The sequence below is a fragment of the Chiloscyllium punctatum genome, chromosome 38 (genome assembly GCF_047496795.1).
Source record: "Chiloscyllium punctatum isolate Juve2018m chromosome 38, sChiPun1.3, whole genome shotgun sequence".
NCBI classification, from domain to species: domain Eukaryota; kingdom Metazoa; phylum Chordata; class Chondrichthyes; order Orectolobiformes; family Hemiscylliidae; genus Chiloscyllium; species Chiloscyllium punctatum.
In genome coordinates, this window is record NC_092776.1 from 39,446,651 (window position 1) to 39,469,780 (window position 23,130).

The 23,130-nt window shown below is 41.7% G+C and overlaps 1 protein-coding gene across 2 annotated transcripts in view; it reads left to right on the top strand.

Annotated features, from left to right (window-relative positions):
- The window catches only part of pwwp2b (PWWP domain containing 2B), a 188,461-nt gene that overhangs the window by 53,220 nt on the left and 112,111 nt on the right, over positions 1-23,130 (top strand). The window contains exon 4 of one of the 2 annotated variants that reach the window (XM_072557673.1): positions 5,323-6,474. The exons of the other annotated variant lie outside the window; for it this stretch is intronic. The gene's annotated coding sequence lies outside the window, so the exon portion shown is untranslated. Of the gene's footprint in view, positions 1-5,322; positions 6,475-23,130 lie in introns of those variants that run through there. 2 annotated transcript variants of the gene reach the window in all.

The following is a 23,130-nucleotide window of genomic DNA, read 5'->3' on the forward strand; positions in this document are numbered from 1 at the left end:
GCCTCTAGGGTGGAGAAATAAATGGGAGGGGGAGTGAGGTTGGCGAAGGTAGTTCAGAGTGCAATAAGTGGATAGAGGTGGGGCTAAAGCTGATAAGTCGGGGAGAGGGGTGGGCTGGGAGGAGGGTGGTGCAGGTATGTGAGAAGGAACATGGACAGCTGGGGCAGGTCATGAGGATGGTGCTGAGCTGGAAGGTTGGGACTGGGGTAAGGCAGGGGGAGGGGAAATGAGGAAAGTCGTCAAATCCACATTGATGCCATGGGGTTGGAGGGTCCCAAGGCGGAAGATGAGGAAGCTAGTCAGAATCTTGAGCACTATTTCAAAAGAGAATGAGTCAGATCTCTCCACAGAATTGACATTCTCCATCTCTGGTATCATTCAAGTAAAAACATCCTGCACCCTCTCTAAAACCATGACATCCTTATTGAAGTAGTGCCCAGAGATCAACACAATGAGGATCTAACCTCTGCTTTATGAAGAGGTAATATAACTTTCTCACTTTTGCATGACAAGACTCAATATATGATGCTTTTGTAATATGTTTCATAACATCTTTCACAGCTTGTCTAGTGTTTTCAATGATTGGTATATCTACATATTACACTGAGATTGTGTCCCATGGTAAGCAGTAGGTCACCTGATACTTAGGCGATCAAGGATTTCCTTACTTAGAAGTTGGTAGGTTTTGGGGACTTTGCAGAAGCTGAAGCATTGAGGGGTTTGAGATTGATCAGGTTCTGGAGACTAATGATGTCAAGTAATATAGAGATATTGCGGGAAAGTAGCATTGAGGAAATGATCAGCCATGACTTAATTGAATGGCACAGTAGGCTCAACGGCTTAGAAGCTTGCAGACCATACTTGGCCAGGTCATTGATAGTGAGGAGGATGGCTGTGGTCCATAGGAAAATAGAAATGTTTTGATTGAGTGGGCTGATATTGGCAAATGGAATTTATTCTAGAGAAATACAAGGTTATACATTTGGCGAAGGCAAACCAAGCAAGAGAATACAGAAAAAGTAGGAGGCGATTGAGAGGAGTAGATATAGCAAAAGATCTTGTAATATATGCCTACAAGTAGTGAAAGTGGCAGGACAGGTAGATAAAACAGTAAACATACTTGTTCAGAAGTATTTAATTTTGTCCAAGAGTATTTTCTGTCAAGTCTCCCAATGAATGAATTTGGGCTGATTGACTTGTAATTGCTGGCTGGATCACTCCTCCTTTTTATAAGAAGGACAAAATGTTTACAATCATCCAGTTCTCTGATGCCACCCCGATAATAAGGAAGTTTGAGAGATTGTGATTTGAACTTCTGCAATTTTCATCCTTATTTTGATCAATAATCTAAGATGCGTTCTCATGGATTGTCTGACCTTTATGCATTGAGGGCTGCCAACCCTGTGAATTTGATTCTATCCAATATTACTGTTACCTCCTGTTTTAGTATAACCGTGGCAGCAGCATCTTCTTGAGTGAAGAAATGCAAAGTATATATTCTATTCTTAGCATTTTCCTTTTAAACAAAAATATTTCTTTGATCCTGAAACAATGCCATTCTTTTTTGACTTTCCTCTTGCTATTTAAATATTTATAAACGATGTTTGTGTTCCTGTTTTATGTTTGCCACTAAGTTATTCTCATTTAAAAACAGAATAGTGCAAATGCTGGATATTTGAATTAATAACTGAAAATGCAGCAAATACAACAGGTAATGTAGCATCAATAGAGAGAGAAACTTAGACAAGCTGTACAGTCTGGTATTTCATCACTTAAGGGCCTCTCCCTACTGCCACTGGTATTTTACCAGCAATAGATGAGCACTTTGCCACTTAAACTGGTAAAAGTTGACACCCCTGACCCACCCCCCCCCAAAAAAAAAGTCCTGCTCCATAAAAGAATTCAAGGAATGTGGGACTCTGATTGCCATCAGCATTTGCAACTCCTACTCAAAAGCATGTTTCTACTAATAAGACCAATTCCCCACAATCTTGCCAACAGTTCACTATTATTGGTCATGGTATACCATGGCTCCAATTCATATTCCAGGAACTGCTGCATTACTCCCAGTGGCACTAGTGGGACTGAACAGTCGCTGATCGTTTGGTTGGAGGCAGGACATCCTGCCTTAAAGGTGCTGAGGCCATGACTTATGGCAATTAAATGCCTGAACAACATAAAATGCAATCATAGGTTCCAGGACTAATCTTGAATTTCCAGTTGGTGGGCAGAGCTACTGCCTCCACATAAAATCCCAGCCAAAGTTAAAGTTTTGATTCGATACTGTTTCATCAATAATGGGAAATGTAGAAATATGGCTGGTTCTGCATCATCTCGATGACCAGGGTTGGGGGAAGAATGAAAATGAATGTCTGTGATAGGAGGAAGACAAGAGAGATCGAACGAGAAAAGTGTTCATTGTTTATACCTCTGCTTTAAATTCAGAGATTGTCAATCATAATTATCAATCTCTCATTAAATGAAAACGTTAATTGTGAATTTTAAACAAAAAAAAGTTTAAAATTAAATCATACAGTCTTCCCACACATCGTTCATCTGAGCTGATTCTATGTCACTTAGAAGTGAGCTTCTTCTTGGCAACCTTGGATTATCTGCGTTCTAACGTTAGCATGTATGTGGGACTTTTAATGGATTTATATAGGGCGTACACTTTGAAAGAATTCATGCACAATCCTTTTTCTGGATACAGTTTGGTTTGTTAAATGCATGATTGACTGTTGTTTGATTAGCCTATTCCTAAATTGTCTTCCATTGGCTTAACCAGGCAAGGACTACTTCCTGCTCCCTCAGTGAACCTGTCTGGTTTCAATCAATCTAATGTCAACTAGTTTGCTGTAATTTAACAGCTCTATTTAGATTGTTCTGTTCAATTCAGTGGTATCACTGCAATTAATAATTGTTGATTGAATGAGCAAGTTTGGCACCTATCTGATTTCCACACAACAAACACAGTTACTGCCAGTCAGGTAATTCTTTCCTTCCAAGAAGGATAATCATGTATGACAAAATTATTCCATAACGGCACAAGTAATAAAACAAAGGATGGCTTTAGAGGAGGAATAAATGGGATTAACAGAGTCTGCTGCCAGCCAAATTGGGAGCAGAGGTTACAATCTGACGTTTCTGACCTCGGTGTTGGATCTGAGGATTATGAACAGCTTTGTTTCTCTCCTCGCTGATGCTGCTTCATTTGCTGAGTTTTTCTGTTCTGAGTTTATTCTCATACTTTCGCTCTGCTCTTTTTATTTCATTTTAAGAAAAATCTCTTCTGTACCTTCTATTATCAACCTTGCATCTAGTTCCATCTATTCCTGCAATGATATAACTTTTTTCTGTATTTGATTCTTCGCCACAGCCCATCTCTATTTTGCTCTTTATCATGGTTCCTATCTACAAGGAAAACTATGGAAATGAAAATTGTCTAAATTAATAAGTCTCCAGTCATTGAGTTGATTAAACATCTTGGATGCGGCAATTTTGCAGGTCTGATAATTTTATTTCAAATCCGATAACTATTCCCTTTTCCCCAAGTTGTTAGTGATTATTTACCAATTGAAGTTGTGAAAAAGACAAAACAATTTGTCATGGATTTTAAGTCAGGCTCTATGATACAGAAGAATTAACCTTTATCAAACATTTAAGCTCCCTTAAGAGCTGCATTTTGATTTTTTTTTCCCTTGACCATAGGTTTTGCAGTTGTTCTGATTAAGTGTTAAATCAGTGATCTGCAGTCTTGGGAAGTACTGCCTGCGCTATCTGCTTTGAGAAACTGAGCTTAATAGACCAGGGCTGAATATATCTCTGACTATTTTGATATGCTCTCCTTTCAGGCTACCATTACACTGTTAAGCTACTTCATGGTTTGTCAGCCTGCATTGTGAAATTGTTTTAAATTGTTCTGCTTTTCCACTGTTGAAGGTCTTCCATTTGAAAGCCTCAAAGTTATGCCTGAATGAGTGAGTCGTTATGTCTTTTAACAACATGACAAAGATATAATTACTGTGAACCATCTTTCCAGCCCCAGAAGTTGCAGAAAATTTCTTGATGTCAATTTTTTAATTTCACACTTGCCCATCTCTTTTTCTCTTCATTCTCATTCTTTCTTCCCCCTCTCTTTATTCCTTCTCTCACTTCAGTCTCTGCCCTGCCTCTTGCAAGAAGAATTGTGTTGTTGTACTGCCGGGGAAGCAATGACATAGTGGTACTGTTACTAGACTAGAAATCCAGGGACCCGTGCAAAGTTCTGGATTCAATTCCACTCACTGGTGGAATCCACTGGTTGGTGGATTTAGAGTTAAATAAAAATCTAAAATTAAGATCCTAATGATTACCATTGTTGATTATCATAACAGAAACTTGTCTGGTTTACTAATGTCCTTTAGGAAAGGAAATTGCTGCCCTTACGTGGTCTGATCTAAACCTAAAGCAATGTGGTTGATTCTTAACTGGGATGGGCAATAACTGCAGGCTCAGTCAGCAACACTCACATCCCATGGGTGAATGAGCGTACATTTATGAGAATTGGGTAGAAAATAAATTAAACCTTGAGATTGTAATTTATTTGTTCTTTAGGCAATGTTAACCTCTTTGGAAACAAATTGGAATATTATTACACAGTTTTTGGATGACAGCCATGAATACTGGGTGCCATTTTGGCTGAGTGCTGTTTCTGTGACCTGCTTTCCAGAGAATTGAAGTTTCAATGTCACAGAGCAGTGCCAAGTCACTTGCAAAATTGAGTGCAATAATAGTATGCAGTACTGCTCTGAAAAACGTCCTGATTTACTAGCTATTGAGCATTTTAGAACATTCTGCAGATATTAAAGGCACTATATGAATGAAAGTTCTTTCTTTTCTCAAATAAAAAGACGAGATGTTGAGTTAATATAATAAATAGCCAAGTCCTTTCTGGATTTGGAGGTCACTGCTTTTTGCATATTGTGCATATTTTTAAAAGTCTCATACTATATCATGGGGATCAGGCTTCAGGTTGCATTTGCCCAAGTCTGAGTGACCTTTAGAATGATGCATTATTTCCACATTGAACTAGAAAAGGAATAAAAATACACAGTACTATTGCAAGAAAACTAACTTGTTTAATTTGCAAGTTTAGGATTAAAACAAAATACTGTGCCAACTGGTCATGTTTTGGGATGCATGAGAAATTGATTTAACGCAAAAATAGTTACATTTACTTTTTTATTAAAGTGTCTTAACTCCTGCTTACTAAATAGAATTGGTCAATTGTGGCATTCATAGCGAAACAGGAAGGTTTCTCAATTTTTTTTCCACTGACTCTAGATTTTCCAGGACTGGGAGTACAAGGCGATGTCACATAGAACAGGACAAGCTGCTAGAAGAGGGAGGAAGAGGAAGGCCACGTGTATAGGGATCTCCGACCTGAACTTTAGCAAGAAACGGTACTTGAAATGCCAGTGCTTTACCAAGGAGGTTGTTGCTCAAATTTGCCGTTTTCTGCAGCCACAGCTCTAACTTCAGAGCCAGTCAAAGATGTATTATCAGTAACTGTCAAGGTAACTGTGGCTTTGAAAGGCTGTGCCTGGTTCCTTTCAAATTGCTGCTGCAAATATAAAACACAGCTCTCAGTTTGTGTTGCAGTGTTGGTTAAGGGAGGCTTTTGAGACTCTGAATGGAAAAAAAAGAGACCGTTTCATTTAATTTCTTCATGCCAGAAAAGCAGGCAGAAGATACATCAGAATAAGTAAGGGACTCCAGTATTGCCCATGCTGCAGGATACAGTTGAGTTGATAACATGTTGGTATGCATGTTCCTGCTATTAAGTCTGCCATGTACCTGACTTGAAAGAGATTCCACTCTTACTGTGCAACTTGTCAGTGAATGTGGGCAGCAATGAAGCAGGTCATCCTGACAACAGTCATCATGCATTTTTTTTTGTTGTCAGCCGTGTGACAGTTATAGCCACCACGGCAAACTAAAGTGTGACTTGACAACAACATACAAACATCAACATGGAAGATGTACAATGTCCTACTGCTACAGGACATCTGATAAACCAATCACATGGTGTATTGAAATAATACATTCTACTGGATAGACCACTCTAGAGGATCTCTGCAGTACTCTGTTCAATGGGTGAGAATTTGTGACAATTGCCTGCTGGGCAACCTCATTATCAGGATAAAAAGCCGTAAATTCATTTACAGGCAAGAAGCTGAGGAAGAAGGAAAGTTACAATGTATACAGCCCTTTGTGGCCCAGGCAGTATTGAAGATCTAATTCAGTGCTAATAATATGAGCTCCAATTCCCCATTCACCAATCGTCCCATGGACCTTGACTTTTTCTCTATTACTAATCATTACATTGTTTACTTGGACACAGTGCAGCATTAAAAGAAATGTGTTTCTTTATCATCACTGTCTTGTGGATCTTTTAGCATTGTCTGGTCAGGTTGCAGCTCTTGGCTATCTGAAAGAAAGAGTCAAGAGTAAACTTACTGAGAGGAGAATGGAAAAAGCAAGAACTGCTTCCTCTCCATGATCTACAGCTTGTAAATCAAGAGATTGAGGAAAGTACATCGTGAGCACCAGGATTACACATTTGTCATGGCTGCAGACCTGACAAAAACCATGACCTAGACAATTGTCCTCCTAATGGCCAGCATCCTTTGCTGCATGAGGGTCAGGGTATGCAGATACATCTCACCTCCCAGCTCCTACTGCCTCTGCTTGTTCATCACGTTCACCTAAAGAGAGAGCAAGCTGTGTCAGTAAGAGTTGTACATTCTGATGGGGTGTGGTGGCTGCCAGTATGTACAAGCCATGAGCTGTTGGTTTGAGATTTGCAGCAGTGCTGTAAGCATTGATAAGTGATTTTTGAAACTATATATTCAAGGGGCATCTCTGGCTTGCCCAGAATTTATTACTCATACTGATTGTCCTTGAGAAGATGGTAGTGAACTGCATTCTTGACCTGATGCAATCCATGTAGTGTAGGTACCCCACGGAGCTGTTAGGATAGGAGTTTCTGGATTCTGACCCAGTGACAATGAAGCGAGTGGCTTGGAGGGGCATTGCAGGTAGTGGTGTACCTATATATTTAATGGCCTTGTCCTTCTAGGAAGTAGGATCTGATAGAGATCTTAGATGATATAGATGAGAATACAATAAAATGGGCAATATCTGATGTTAATGTCACAGTTGGTAGTGTATAGAATTTGAAGATGCATTCATTGACTCTGACCATTGCTGGCATTGATTTCCATGGCTATACACCCTCAGCAAGTACACAAAAAGGACCTCCTGGCCTATTGAGGACACAGGATACTCCTCCACTGTTCCACCTTGTCAGTACATTGCCCCAGTACATCTCTGTCTGTACTTTCCTTTAGTCAGTGTTGTTTTTTACACAGCACCATTTCCACACTGATGTCCGCAGCCGTACCAGCTATAGATTGCTTGCCTTTTCAAGAGGAGCTGGCCATGTTTAAATAGTGTCAGGCACCTAAGAAATCGAGCCACCTGCAGGTGCAATGTGAGGGCCACTGGCTGTAAACAGAAATCAATATAATGAGTCAGTCACATCAAGTTAGCTTGCTGGCCTCCTACAGAATGGGGATGTTTTAATCATCAATTCACAATACCCATGTCTAACTTGGAGGCGAACCAATTTAACCCTCAGTGACTCTGTGGAGAGATGAGCAATTTTAAGTAGCTGGTTATGAATAAACTCATGGAAATGCAAGTTTTTTTAAAAAATCAAGGATCAATTTAACTTGTTTGTCTTACACCTTGTTTAAAAACTGAATCAAAGTTTCATGTTTAGAACTGTCTAAGTCAACTAGGCCAACAACTATGGAATAGATGAATTCACAAAATTTTAAACATTAAAGAGAGTGATTTGAGGGAAAACAGTAATTTTCTGATCATATCTTTCCTCACAAGATGTGTGCTCACGGGTTGTCTACGGACTTCAAAGGCAAGGGTGCAACTTTAAAAGTTTCCCATAGCAAGAAATTCATCTCTAATGACTATTATTTAGTCTATTGTTATTTATTTAAAGTCTACATGGTTTGAAAGTTCAAATGTTGTTCATACATAGCTTTGCATCATGAAGCCTTATGAATGGCTTCATCCTAGATTTCGATGAATGGAATTCAGTAAAAGGATGTCAACAGCAAATATAGAATGACAATGACTTTTTTTTTAACCTCCTATTAACTTAATAGCTTTAACTTTAAACCTGAATGTCTGATGCTTTGTTGAAATTTACAAAATTCTAAGAACAAAACAAAACAAAACAAAACAAGGAAGACCAAACAGGTCTTCCTTTTTACTACTGATCACTCACCCAGATGTTGAGGCTTGGAGTTGGGACTCCCTCATTTTTAAGGTATAAGCATTGAAGTAATCTGGATGTTGGATGGAAAGGTCACAACTAGATCTCGTGTTTTCATCTGAAATTTGGTAAATTAAGAAATGTGCTTTCGTTTTGTGCATTTTTTTTTCATTTTATCACACAATATTCAATGATATAAATGTGGTTTAAAAAGTAAGGACAAGAAAAGGTTTTTTTTTCAGATTACTGCACCTACAACATCTTCGTAAAATGTGAATGAATTTTAAAATATGATTTTGTTTTTCTTCACAATTTATTGACTTAACAGGAAGCTAAGACTGGTTTGTAACCAAAGACAGGTGAATTTAAACTTCACCGAGTCCAACCAAACAATAGTTCATTGTATGAAAAGTATTCATTTTCAAATTATAATATACTGGAGAAATAAAGTTATTGAACAGGTTGATTTTTTTTTGTGTTCTCAAAAACTTATTTTACAATGGGATTTATGCTGACTAAAATACTTTTTTATGTGCATGTTATGGAAAGATGATTATTTATTTTGTCTCATCAGGGACATCTAAATTATGACATGGTCCTTGCGTTTTAAATGCTGTTTTGCAATGATGGTTGATGTCTTGCAAAACCTTCCCTCAGACATTTATTTTGCTTTCAGTTGTACGCAGAAAAGCAGTGTCACAACAACCAACGGTCACAGTTGTTGCTGGCTAATACTGAAGCCACATTTCAACTGATCTGTTCAGACTTTCTCCGTTAGCTCAGGAACGTTGGTCCCACTGACTCTGAATGAGTGGCAGCTCACAGTTGTATTGTGCTTTTCATTTGAGGAAGATGCTTAAGTGCGTGGCAGGCAGAACAAACATGAGACCTGCAGGACAAAGACTTAGGGAGGTCTTGAATGCAAAGGAAGGTTTTTTTTTTAGGAAACAGTGTGGTTTATGAGGAATTCAAGGGTGACCGTTTTGGCTTTAAAGAGTAGGGGAGGAAACTAGGAGGAAGCTGGAATCAGCAGATCACAGGCTTTGTATGAGGCTGTTTGGCTGTACTTACTGACAGCAAGAGACTTTGCATTGATTTGAAGGCAGGGATGTTCCAGGTCAATTTGTTGCTACATAGAGAGTTCATGAAATTTAACAAATATGGAATTGATAGGGAATGTGGAGGCTTTTGCAGATTAACACAAATTAAACTATTAAGTTCCAAGGAACAAGGTTTAATTCCAGCCTCAGGCGACTGTCTATCTGGAGTTTGCACATTCTCTCCATGTCTGTTTAGATTTCCTCCGGGTGCTTTGGTTTCCTCCCAGCATCCAAAGAAGGCTAAGAGGGAAATGCAGGGTTACAGGGATAGGGGGAGACTGGGTGGAATGCTCTTCAGAGGGTCAGTATGGACTTGATGGGCTGAATGGTCTGCTTCCATGATGTAGGGATTCTGTGACTTTAGAAGAGTCAGTAGTTTTGGCAAATGACCAACGACCTAAACAATGAGATCCAAGAAAACATCAGCTAAACAGTTTCTGCAAGCAAGATCTGATGAAATGCAGAAAGGCCAAGTTTACCACAGGTCAAAAGCAAACAAGGACCAGCTCAGATCTGTCCTGCATGTTGAACAGGAGAGCTCAAAATTCATTAAGAGGTACTCAACCAGAACAATACAGAGAGAAGTTATGTTTGCTTATTGCCTAGTTTGGGCCAGATCCCTTGGCAGTATGGAGTAATCATATCTTGGAAAGGGACTGGGTACACCTAGGATGATCTGGCCTAACCTCATTGGATGCAGTGACCCATGCCCTGTGGCACCATTGGCTGAAGTCCGACACTTCCAGAATGGTTCAGAAAGAGCAGATGAGAAGGGACACCTGACAGCCTTCCTCACTGGGGAATTGGTTAGCAAAGACTCTCTTTGAGACCCACCTTCATACCAAGAGGACCCTCAATTCACCTAATGACAGAATTCAGTGAATTAAATCCAGCAGCCCAATCAAGTTCACCAGAGTGGGAGTGTCGTATTTCAGGCAGTGAGCCTAGTTTGGGGAAAAGCCATCTTAATTTACTGTATAACAGTTGTTTCTTTTAACTTGAGTGTTTAGTACAACTAAGTTTGAGCCACAGTCCTTTGTTTGTCTGATACAGTAAGTGCACCTGGGTAAATACATTTTATGAGTAATAAACGAGTTGAAATGTCTGTACAGAATATTTCACAGGCAACAATGGCACGGTATGATTTGGGAGCTTTTGTAGGAGCAAGCTAAGCACGATGGAAGGAAATGCTGAGATTGGGCCAGATTTTCCAAGGAGTGTCAATCAAATGCAAATAGCCTCTTCACCCTTATAACAAATAAGGTTGACATTTTTGACTGGAACTTCTGAACATTGGTCCTGCGGGAATGAGGATCCATGCTTTCGTTCTGACAGGTACGTCATAGTCCCAGGCAGTCAAGGGTAGGCAAGTTATGCTCCCTTTCCTCAATAGTCAATAAGAGTATTTTGTGGTTTAAAGATTCTGTCTCACAGACAGACACTTTGTCAGCTTTTGTGAAAGGATAAAAACTTAAGTGTGACATTATGATGTCAGGAGGGTAGGGCATTGGATAGTTGGGCTGCAGATGGGTAACATGCTAAGGAGAAGGGTGCCAGGTGGTTAGGTTGCCATGTAAGTAGGGTGCTAGTTGGATAGGGCGCAAAGTAGCAAAGGGGCCTGATAAGTGAGAAAGTGATTAGAGTATATTAGAGTGGGTGGGGGATATTGGGCCCTTGGTAATGTGGGGTGTCAGAGACTGGAGGGAATATCAGGTTGGTGATGCGATGGTGGCATGTTCAATTTTGAGGTGGGTGGTGAGGTGTTGGGTCCAATGGTGGGGAAATAAGGGTGGATGCCAGGGCATAGGGGGTATCTGCTCTGGTGATGGCAGAAAGCAGTTCAGGTCCTGCAGTGAAGGTGAGGGATTCAGATCCTGGGGTTTCTGGGGTGTTGGTTCCTGAGAGTATGGGGAATGACAGGTCTCCAGTGGGTGGGAAAGTTTGGATCAATTGGTGAGGGTAATGGGTAGACAAAGATCATGGTTCTGGCAGCAGGGGTGGGGGTGAGGTGGGGTTCGGGTCTGGGAGAAAAGGGTTTTTTTGGGTCAGGTTCTGGGGTAGGGTTTGTAAAGAGTTTGCAGTTAAGAGTGTGTGAGGTCAGTTAGTTTTATCGTGAGGAGATGGATTAGGTATTTTACAGAGTCAAAAAGTGTGGCACTGGTAATACACAGCAGGTCAGGCAGCATCCAAGGAGCAGGAGAGTTGATGTTTCACATAAGCCCTTCATCAGGAATGTGGCAGGAGCCCAAGGGGGCTGAGAGATAAGTAGGAGGGGGTTGGGGCTGGGGGTAAGGTAGCTTGGAAGGTGATAGGTGGATGCATTTGGGGGGTGATTGTGATAGGTTGGAGTGGAGAATGGAGTGGATAGGTGGGAAGGAAGATGGACAAGTGGGAGAAGTTCAAGAGGGGGATGCTGAGTTGGAGGGTTGGACCTGGGATAAGGTAAGGGGAAGGGAGATGTGGAAACTGGTGAAATGGAGGTTGATGCTGTGTAGTTGGAAGGTCCCTAGGCAGAAAATGAGATGTTCTTCCTCCAGGTGTCTAGGATTTGGTGGTGGAGGAGGCCCAGGACTTGCATGTCCTTGGCAGAGTGGGAGGGGGATTTGAAGTGGTCAGACGCAGGGCAATGGGATTGTTTGGCACTTGTGTCCTGGAGATGTTCAAGAAACCACATTGAGAGCAATGGACACAGAAGATGTCGTGTTTGGATGTGCAGGAAAATCTGTCAGATGTTGAAGGAAACTTTTAGGGCCTTAGATGGAGGTGAGGGGGGGGAAGGTGTGGGCGCAGGTATTACACCTCTTGCAGTGGCAAGGGGAGGTGCTGGGAGTGGAGGATGGGTTGGTGGGCATGTGGACCTAATGATGGAGTTGCAGAGGGAATAGTCTCTGCTGAATGCTGATAGAGATGGGGAAGGAAATATATTTCTGGTGGTGAGGTCTGACTGTATATAGCAGAAATGGCGGAGGATCTTTTGTTGTATCTGGAGATTGGTGGGGTGGAAGGTGAGGACCAGGGGGATTCTATCCTTCGGCTCCATCCTACAGTCTAACTTACTTTTTGACCCTGATCTCCAGCGTCTGCAGTCCTCACTTTCTCCTAGGTATTTCTCAATCTAACTTTACCTAAATATCTGTTTAAACACTTTACTTAACTGGAGGGAAACACTCCAAAGAAAGAACAAGCGAATTTCTCACTGGAATCTTCATATTCCCAGACAGTTCCCTTGAAATCTGGAGTCTCCATAAGCAACAGTCACTGTTGCTGCAATAGCAGGTATTTGGCTATCAGAAAAATCTATTAAATTTCAGAGCAATCGTGTCATGGCTGAAGTAGAATTTTGATGTCAACAGAGGATAAGAATAGAGATGATTCAGAAATTGAAGATTAGATGTAGGAAAGGAAGCTAAATGTACGGTTGAACAAATGGAGGACTTCATTCATAAACGTTGAAAATAAAATGTCACTGTGTATAAATGTGTTCTGGCCTAGACATCCTAATTTTAGCTAGTTAATGAAGCGGGATAAACTTAATAACCACTCTTTTCAACTAACAATCCTCCCTCAACCCAGTGTAGTTGAGAGCATTCTTCAAGGGGCCTAAAAGCACAGCACTAATGTGGGTATATATGTGTAACTATCATTATACAGATAATATAGTTTTAAAGGAGTTGCAAAAGGTTCAGAATGTTCCTGTAAGTGTCTTATTTTTCATGTATGGATTCTGCCCATCTGCATTGACAATTACACTGCATAAATGCACCTGAACCAGATGTGAAGAGTAGTATTTGGTGAACAGAAGGGAATTTCCTCTGCTGACTTTTCTGTGCAGTGTGATATGTTTCTTACAACTGCCAATAAAGATGGTTTGTGTTTGTTTGCACGATACTCTTTGATCTTTCCTGCAGATTGGTGTGTCTGGAGCTACCTGGTCAATATTTGTCAGTTTATTTTGCGATAGAAATTAGGAGTTTTGCATTTGGTGACTCATCATCAAGGGGTGAGAAATCTAGTCTAAGCATTCTAACAGTCTTCTTTTTCATCCTCCACTTTAACAAACTCCAGCCTACCTCATCCTCTACACATATCCTGTTTAGCTCATTCAAACGTCTGTCAAAATCCCCAGGAAGAAGCCATTTACTTATTGTTCACCAGCTTTCACTTTCTTAACCCCTGAACGCCAGTTTTTCACTTTGAAACAAAATCCTTACAAATAGCCATGGCTTTCCACAATCCAATTAATTGAATCTGTCTTTCCAAAAGCCTTTGGATCAAATTCCTTGTTCCTACAAAGCAATGGCACAGTTGTTGCATCCCTACCTTTGAGTCCCACACTCTGAATTGGAGCTATGGAATGCCTTTGTAGTGTGGCTAAACTGATGGATTATCAGCCAGTTAATCCTTCCAATAGGCCAGATGGCAAGTGAAAGATAAAATAGGCATTTAAATAAAAACAAAATATTGTGGATACCTGGACTGTATAATTTAAAAAAAGAGAAAATGTTGAAGAAATTCAGCAGGCCTGTTTTGAGTTCAATATGATTTTTCTTCAGAACTGAAGATTTTATGTACAAAATAAGTGTTGTTGCATCAGGCATTGTTATATCTGATAAAATAGCCTGTTGAATAAAGCTCATATAAGCAGGAACAAAAAGTGGGAGACTCTGCTGGTCAATCATCCTGAAGGAGGCAAGGGTAAATTATTGCATTACTTTGTCCATTGGAATGGACTAAGCCAATGGAAGTCCCTAACCCAACCCTCAGAATGAGAACAGAAGAAAAGACAGATGAAGTACATAACAAATGCCTTACTAGATCCAATTGGTGGGGGGAGGGAAGCAATGCACTTTCATCAACTGTGGACAATTGTTGCTACGTCTTGTGTCGAACACTCACATCTCGTTTCTCATGAATTATTTCTGGAAGGAAAATTCTGTCACATCTGTCATACATCAAGGTTTTTAAACTGTAAAATGTGTGTGTTTCTCAATTTGCCACCTCAGACCTGTCAACTATCCACCAAGCTATATGTCACACTCTGTTTCTATAGTTGGCACTAAGCTTTTTTAATCAATTTAAAGTTTAAATCTAACTTGCCTTGAATATGTTTTTAAAATACTTGACGTTTCGCTATCTTGGTTTTATTTCCTTCATCCTGCTGAAGGTTGGACATTGTTTAAAATTATTCAGTTTGAATTGATTTACTTGTTGGTGCTTCCCCTTCCCAGGACCTCTCCATCCTTGCGAATCATCTCAATTACAGGCTGTAGTTTCTCACTAGCTCTCACTAGTTAACCTGCCTTATGGTTGATCAGAACTATTTGCCACTCAGTGTTTCTCAATAGCATGCACATAGAACATAGAACATAGAACAATACAGCACAGAACAGCCCCTTCGGCCCACGATGTTGTGCCGAACTTCTAACCTAGATTAAGCACCCATCCATGTACCTATCCAAATGCCGCTTAAAGGTCGCCAATGATTCTGACTCTACCACTCCCACGGGCAGCGCATTCCTCTGGGTAAAGAACCCACCCCTGACATCTCCCCTGTACCTTCCACCCTTCACCTTAAATTTATGTCCCCTTGTAACACTGTGTTGTACCCGGGGAAAAAGTTTCTGACTGTCTCCTCTATCTATTCCTCTGATCATCTTATAAACCTCTATCAAGTCACCCCTCATCCTTCGCCGTTCCAACGAGAAAAGGCCGAGAACTCTCAACCTATCCTCGTACGACCTACTCTCCATTCCAGGCAACATCCTGGTAAATCTTCTCTGCACCCTCTCCAAAGCTTCCACATCTTTCCTAAAGTGAGGCGACCAGAACTGCACACAGTACTCCAACTGTGGCCTAACCAAAGTCCTGTACAGCTGCAACATCACTTCACGACTCTTGAATTCAATCCCTCTGCTAATGAACGATAATACTCCATAGGCCTTCTTACAAACTCTATCCACCTGAGTGGCAACCTTCAAAGATCTATGTACATAGACCCCAAGATCCCTCTGTTCCTCCACCTGACTAAGAACCCTACCATTAACCCTGTATTCCGCATTCTTATTTGTTCTTCCAAAATGGACAACCTCACACTTGGCAGGGTTGAACTCCATCTGCCACTCCTCAGCCCAGCTCTGCATCATATCTAAGTCCCTCTGCAGCCAACAACAGCCCTCCTCACTGTCCACAACTCCACCTATCTTTGTATCATCTGCAAATTTACTGACCCACCCTTCGACTCCCTCATCTAAGTCATTAATAAAAATTACAAACAGAAAGGGATTTGAACCTCCAATCTACTACATCAGAAGCTCCAGTCTTACCCATTAAGCCACAAAAACTCAGCGCCTACCTCTCTCTTGGGACGGTGCCGAGTAACTTTCCTCATTCTTAGTGTGGTGTAGGTGGAGGGCCTTCGGGCTCAGGTCTTTAATCTTCGATTATAAGCTGGGAGCCAGTACTTGCATTCTATTTATAGGCAAATAGCTGGATATTTGATTGAGTGCATCCTGCCCAAGTCTTCATAAATAATGGAAATGTGAATTTAACCTGAATGTGCTTTGTAAGTGTGAATTTCAACTTGATCGCCTTTTATCCTGTATGAGGGGAAAGATGCGACTTTGCAGCAAGTCACAGGTTGCTGCCTACCTGGCAAATGTGCAGCATCAAAGTTCTGATGGAGAAGTTAATTTGGTACCATTTTTGCTGGGAGCCTAGGAATATTCAAAATTATTCTTTGTGCTAATATTTCTCAATTGGTGACATCAACAGAGGGGAAGTTTACATCTGAGAGTGGAAAGCTTAGTCAAGGTAAGTATGTTTTGGCACTCTGAAAACATTACATGCTCCATTATCCAGCTGGTTTCAAGAACATAGAATACACTTTACATGGAGAAAGAACAGGAGCCAACTATTTGGCTTCTCAGGTCTGTCACATGCAGTAAGATCATGACTGATCTGACTGTACTTTTAATTCCATCTTCAAAGGCTTTTCTTCTTACTCTCCCTGTGTAAACTTCACCATCCCCTAAGAGTATAGCCTTGGTCTTTATTTTTTGTCTTTCTCTGGTGACTTCATCTGAAGCATTTACCATGTCCCATTTCCCTACTGACACTGTGCAGGCTGATCTGCACCTGCCTGGGATGCTGATACTTCTCTCATTGTAGCCCTGATTTTAAAAGAGTTGACCTTTTGAATCATAGAATTCCTACAGTGTGGAAATGGGCCATTCAGCCCATCGAGTCCACACCAACCATCCAGCATCACCAACAACCCCAACATGTCCCTGTAACGCTGCACATCCCGCAGGTAATCCACTTCGTCTACTCATCCCAATTTCATATGGTGAATCCACCTAACCAGCACGTCTTTGGACTGTGGGAGGAAAGTGGAGCAGACACTGAGAAAGTGCAAACTCTCACAGACAGTCACCCATGGCTAGAATTGAACCCAGGCGCCCAGCGCTATGAGGCTGCAATGCGAACTGCTGAGTCGCTGTGCTGCCCACACCAGCATTGGTGGACCTGCCTTTCTTGCTGCCTGAAATGTAAACTTTGGAATTCTCTCCCTGAACCTTCTTAACCTCTTTCCCTTTGCTTCGTCCAAAAGGTGCTGTTCAGAATTAGCAAATTTAAGCAAGCTTTTGTTCTTCTGCTTTGATATCCCTTTATTTAACTTGATGTCAAATTTTGTTGGATAATGCTCCCATGGTGTGCCTGTCAAAGCTTTACTGCACTAAAGGAACTAAATAAGTGCATATTCTTTTTGATTTATGACCTACACAATAAGCCTTGAATAAAAGATTGGCATTGACTTCATCAGCTGGGGAACATCCATCATAGTGATCCCTGCTTCAGCAAAATGGAACTGGCTTTGAAGCAAGGCAGATGATAAAAACCAAAGATGTCGAACAAGAAAAAAGCTCAAGAAGAGACACAGTCCCTCATTGATCACAGGCTGACCAATAGACTGACTAATGTCTGCCTTCCAGTGCAGAGTTGGATTTTGTTAGCCTTTTGCTTGTCCTTTTCCACCTCCTTTACCTCTCACTGACTTCACCCCAATCACTTCCACACACACTCTATCTATCTCTCTCTCTCTCTCTCTCTCTCCCTTGTTTCCTTCTGTCTCTCCCTCTTTTCTTATTCTGGGACTAATCCTCATTCGGGAGACTGCAAGACAGCCAACTATCACTATAGTGTGTTTAAGTATGCAGCAAGTGTGCTCTGTTTTATCATCCTTTAATATGTGTAAGCACAGGCCTAATGAGACTGAGGAATGGAAAGCGTGAACAGCCAGGATACTACACTGAGGAGCACAGTCGTTTTTTTTTAAACTTGTTCATCAATGCTGATGTAGTCAATTTCCAAGTCTGGCAGCTCAGAAATTTGTGTGCTGAGCACATTGTTCATACTGTTGTTTCTGCATGAACCATTTATGCATCATAAATATGGTATGCAAAATGCACAGCTGGATATTGAGTTCATCTGCCAAAGATTTTTTTTTTAAATTAGATTACTTACAGTGTGGAAACAGGCCCTTCAGCCCAACAAGTCCACACCGCCCCGCCGAAGCGCAACCCACGCATACCCCTATCCTAACACTACGGGCAATTTAGCATGGCCAATTCACCTGATCTGCACATCTTTGGACTGTGGGAGGAAACCGGAGCACCCGGAGGAAACCCACGCAGACACGGAGAGAATGTGCAAACTCCACACAGAGAGTCGCCTGAGGTGGGAATTGAACCCGGGTCTCTGGCGCTGTGAGGCAGCAGTGCTAACCACTGTGCCACCGTGCCGCCCACACGCCAAACTTGCTTCATGCGGTGTTTGTAATGGATACATCGAGTGCAAAAGGCTGTCTCATCCTGGATGATTTGGATTGAGGATGAAGTATTTCTGAGGTGTTCCATGAGGAGAGTTACAAGGCAAAATTGTGCTTCTTCAGTGCAAACATTTAATATACTTTTCATTAGCAGCAATGACCAGAGCAAAGGTTTTTTTTCCCTAATCGCTAAAGATTTTCAGATATCGCCTGTTCCCCAGAGTCAAATTTGGAAAGAATATTAAGCTAAATGTTCTCCAGGTACAAGGCCCAACTTATGTTTGTTCCAGCCATGTTGTAACAATATCAGCCACTGTCAGTGGTCACTGGATAACGTTAGTTACCAGTTAAAATCATGATTTGTCTGGCTCATACATACCAGGTAAACAGTTGAGTAAAATACTGGAGGGACAAAACTGACAATCAAATGATGCACTGGTGAATCATCATCATGTGCTACCAATGTGGACTTGACCAGTTTTCCCCTCTTCACCGCCCCCCCCCCCCCCACCTTGCCCCAGTTCCAACCTGCCAGCTCAGTACTATCCTCATGAACTCTCCTACCTGCCAATCTTCCTTCCCACCTATCCACTCCACCCTCCTCTCCGACCTATCACCTTCATCCCCATCTCCATCCACCTATTGTACTCTCAGCTACCTTCTTCCCCAGCCCTACCCCCCCTCCCATTTATCTCTCCCTGCCTCATTCCTGATGAAGGGCTTTTGCCCGAAACATCGATTTTCCTGCTCCTCAGATGCTGCCTGACCTGCTGTGCTTTTCCAGCACCACTCTAATCTTGACTCTGATCTCAGCACCTGCAGTCCTCACCTTCACCTATTCACCAGTATTCCTCAGTCATGGTAAAGCAGTCTCCCCATAAAGCACATCTGGGCATTCTCACAAAAATATCTCTCTGTCTCTCACATACGCATGCAAATGTCTTGATGTTCCTGGTAAATATTATATAACACTGTTTATAGTAATTATAATCCACAACATTGCATGTGGTTGAGAAATTAATGTGCTTTTGTGAAAAAAAAAATCATTGGATGTAGATATGTCTTATTGTTTATTGCCCGGAGGATAGTTAAAGTCAGTTACATTGCCCTGGAAATGGAAGCAAGTGTAGGCCAGACCAGATAGGTAAAAGAAGATTTCCTTCCTTAAAGCACATTAGTGAACCAGATGGGTTTTAAAGACAATGGCGACATGGTCACCAATAGGCAATGCATTGTATTGAGTTCAAATTTCAAATTTGCCATGGTGGCATTCAAATCCATGTCCCATGTGAAGCCCCATGGAATTACTGCAGAACTCCCTTGTCGTAAGTGGAAGAGAATGACCTCGCATTTATACAACACCACAATCTTCACAAAGATGTTCACATATGATGAACACTTCTGCTGGTAGCTCATTCCATATGCATACAACCTTCTCCGTAAAAAAGTTGCTCGTCAGGTTCCCTTTTATTCTTTCCTCTCTAACCTTAAACTGATGCACTCTAGTCCTCGATTCCCCAACCCCTGTTCATGCCTCTCATGATCTTATACAATTCAATAAGATCCCTCCCCTTGGTCGCGTCTGCTCCAAAGGAAAATGTCCTAGTTTGTCCAACCTCTCCCTATAACTCAGACTGTTGAGTCCTGGCAACATCCTTGTGAATTTCTTCTGCACGCTTTCCAATTTAATGACATCTGTCCTATAGTAAGGTGACCAAAGCTGAACACAGTCCTCCAAGTACGTCCTGTACAACTGAATCATAACTTCCCACCTTCTATATTCAGTGCCCTGACTGATGAAGGTCAGTGTGCCAAAAGCCTTCTTCACTGCCCTCTCTACCTGTGACTCCACTTTCAGTGAATTGTGCACCTGAACTCCAATGACCTTCAGTTCCACTACACTCTTTAAGGCCCTTCCATTCATCAGAAACTCCTACCTTGATTTATTTCAATGCAAGGGGCCTAACAGGGAAGGCAGATGAACTCAGGGCATGGTTAGGAACATGGACTGGGATAGCATAGCAATTACAGAAACATGGCTCAGGGATGGGCAGGACTGGCAACTTAATGTTCCAGGATACAACTGCTACAGGAAGGATAGAAAGGGAGGCAAAAGGGGAGGGGGAGTAGCATTTTTGATAAGGGATAGCATTACAGTTGTGCTGAGGGAGGATATTCCTGGAAATACATCCAGGTAAGTTATTTGGATGGAACTGAAAAATAAAAAAAGGATGATCACCTTATTGGGATTGTATTATAGACCCCCTAATAGTCAGAGGGAAATTGAGAAACAAACTTGTCAGCAGATCTCGGCTTTCTGTAAGAATAATAGAGTAGTTATGGTAGAGGATTTCAACTTTCCAATCATCAACTGGGACTGCCATAGTTTTAAAGGTTGAGATGGAGAGGAATTTCTTAAGTGCATACAAGACAATTTTCTGATTCAGTATGTGGATGTACCACCGAGAGAAGGTGCAAAACTTGACCTACTCTTGGGACATAAGGCAGGGCAGGTGACTGATGTGTCAGTGGGGGAGCACTTTGGGGCCAGCGACCATAATTCTATTTGTTTTAAAATAGTGATGGAAAAGGACAGACCAAATCTAAAAGTTGAAGTTCTAAATTGGAGAAAGGCCAATTTTGACGGTATTAGGCAAGAACTTTTGAAAGCTGATTGGAGGCAGATGTTCGCAGGTAAAGGGATGGCTGGAAAATGGGAAGCCTTCAGAAATGAGTTAACAAGAATCCAGAGAAAGTATATTCTTGTCTGGGTGAAAGGGAAGGCTGGTATGTATAGGGAATGCTGGATGACTAAAGGAATTGAGGGTTTGGTTAAGAAAAAGAAGGAAGCATATGTCAGGTATAGACAGGATAGATCAAGTGAATCCTTAGAAGAGTATAAAGAAAGTAGGAGTATACTTAAGAGGGAAATCAGGAGGGCAAAAAGGGGACATGAGATAGCTTTGGCAAATAGAATTAAGGAGAATCCAAAGGGTTTTTACAAATATATTAAGGACAAAAGGGTAGCTAGGAAGAGAATAGGGCCCCTCAAAGATCAGCAAGGCGGCCTTTGTGTGGAGCCACAGAAAATGGGGGAGATAATAAATGAATATTTTGCATCAGTATTTACTGTGGAAAAGGATATGGAAGATATAGACTGTAGGGAAATAGATGGTGACAGCTTGCAAAATGTCCAGATTACAGAGGAGGAAGTCATGGATGTCTTGAAACGGTTAAAAGTGGATAAATCCTAGGACCTGATCAGGTGTACCCGAGAACGCTGTGGAAAGCTAGAGAAGAGATTGCTGGGCCTCTTACTGAGATATTTGTATCATTGATAGTCACAGGTGAGGTGCCAGAAGACTGGAGGTTGGCAAACGTGGTGCCACTGTTTAAGAAGGGCGGTAAAGACAAGCCAGGGAACTATAGACTGGTGAACCATAGACCTTGGTGGTGGGCAAATTGTTAGAGGGAATCCTGACGGACAGGATGTACATGTATTTGGAAAGGCAAGGACTGATTCGGCATAGTCAGCATGGCTTTGTGTGTGGGAAATCATGTCTCACAAACTTGATTGAGTTTTCTGAAGAAGTAACAAAGAAGATTGATGAGGGCAGAGCAGTAGATGTGACCTATATGGACTTCAGTAAGGCGTTCGACAAGGTTCCCCATGGGAGACTGATTAGCAAGGTTAGATCACATGGAATATAGGGAGAACTAGCCATTTGGATACAGAACTGGCTCAAAGGTAGAAGACAGAGGGTGGTGGTGGAGGGTTGTTTTTCAGACTGGAGGCCTGTTACCAGTGGAGTGCCACAAGGATCGGTGCTGGGTCCTCTACTTTTTGTCATTTACATAAATGATTTGGGTGCGAGCATAAGAGGTACAGTTAGTAAGTTTGCAGATGACAGAAAAATTGGAGGTGTCGAGGACAGCGAAGACGGTTACCTCAGATTACAACAGGATCTGGACCAGATGGGCCAATGGGCTGAGAGGTGGCAGATGGAGCTTAATTCAGATAAATGTGAGGTGCTGCATTTTGGGAAAGCAAATCTTAGCAGGATTTATACACTTAATGGTAAGGTCCTAGGGAGTGTTGCTGAACAAAGAGACCTTGGAGTGAAGGTTCATATCTCCTTGAAAGTGGAGTCGCAGGTAGATAGGATATGAAGAAGGTATGCTTTCCTTTATTGGTCAGAGTATTGAGTACAGGAGTTGGGAGGTCATGTTGCAGCTGTACAGGACATTGGTTAGGCCACTGTTGGAATATTGCATGCAATTCTGGTCTCCTTCCTATTGGAATGATGTTGTGAAACTTGAAAGGGTTCAGAAAAGATTTACAAGCATGTTGCCAGGGTTGGAGGATCTGAGCTATAGGGAGAGGCTGAACAGGCTGTGACTGTTTTCCCTGGAGCATTGGAGGCTGAGGAGTGACCTTATAGAGGTTTACAAAATCATGAGGGGCATGGATAGGATAAATAGACAAAGTCTTTTCCTTGGGGTCGTGGAGTCCAGAACTAGAGGGCGTAGGTTTCGGGTGAGGGGGAAAGATATAAAAGAGACCTAAGGGGCAACTCTTTCACGCAGAGTGTGGTACGTATATAGAATGAGCCGCCAGAGGATGTGGTGGAGGCTGGTACAATTGCAACATTAAGAGGCATTTAGATGGGTATATGAATAGAAAGGGTTTGGAGGGATATGGGTCGGGTGCTGGCAGGTGGGACTAGATTGGGTTGGGATATCTGGTCGGCATGAATGGATTGGACTGAAGGGTCTGTTTCCATGCTGTACATCTCTATGACTCTATGACTCTATGACCTCACACCTATCCATATTAAACTCCATTTGCCATTTCTTAGCCCACT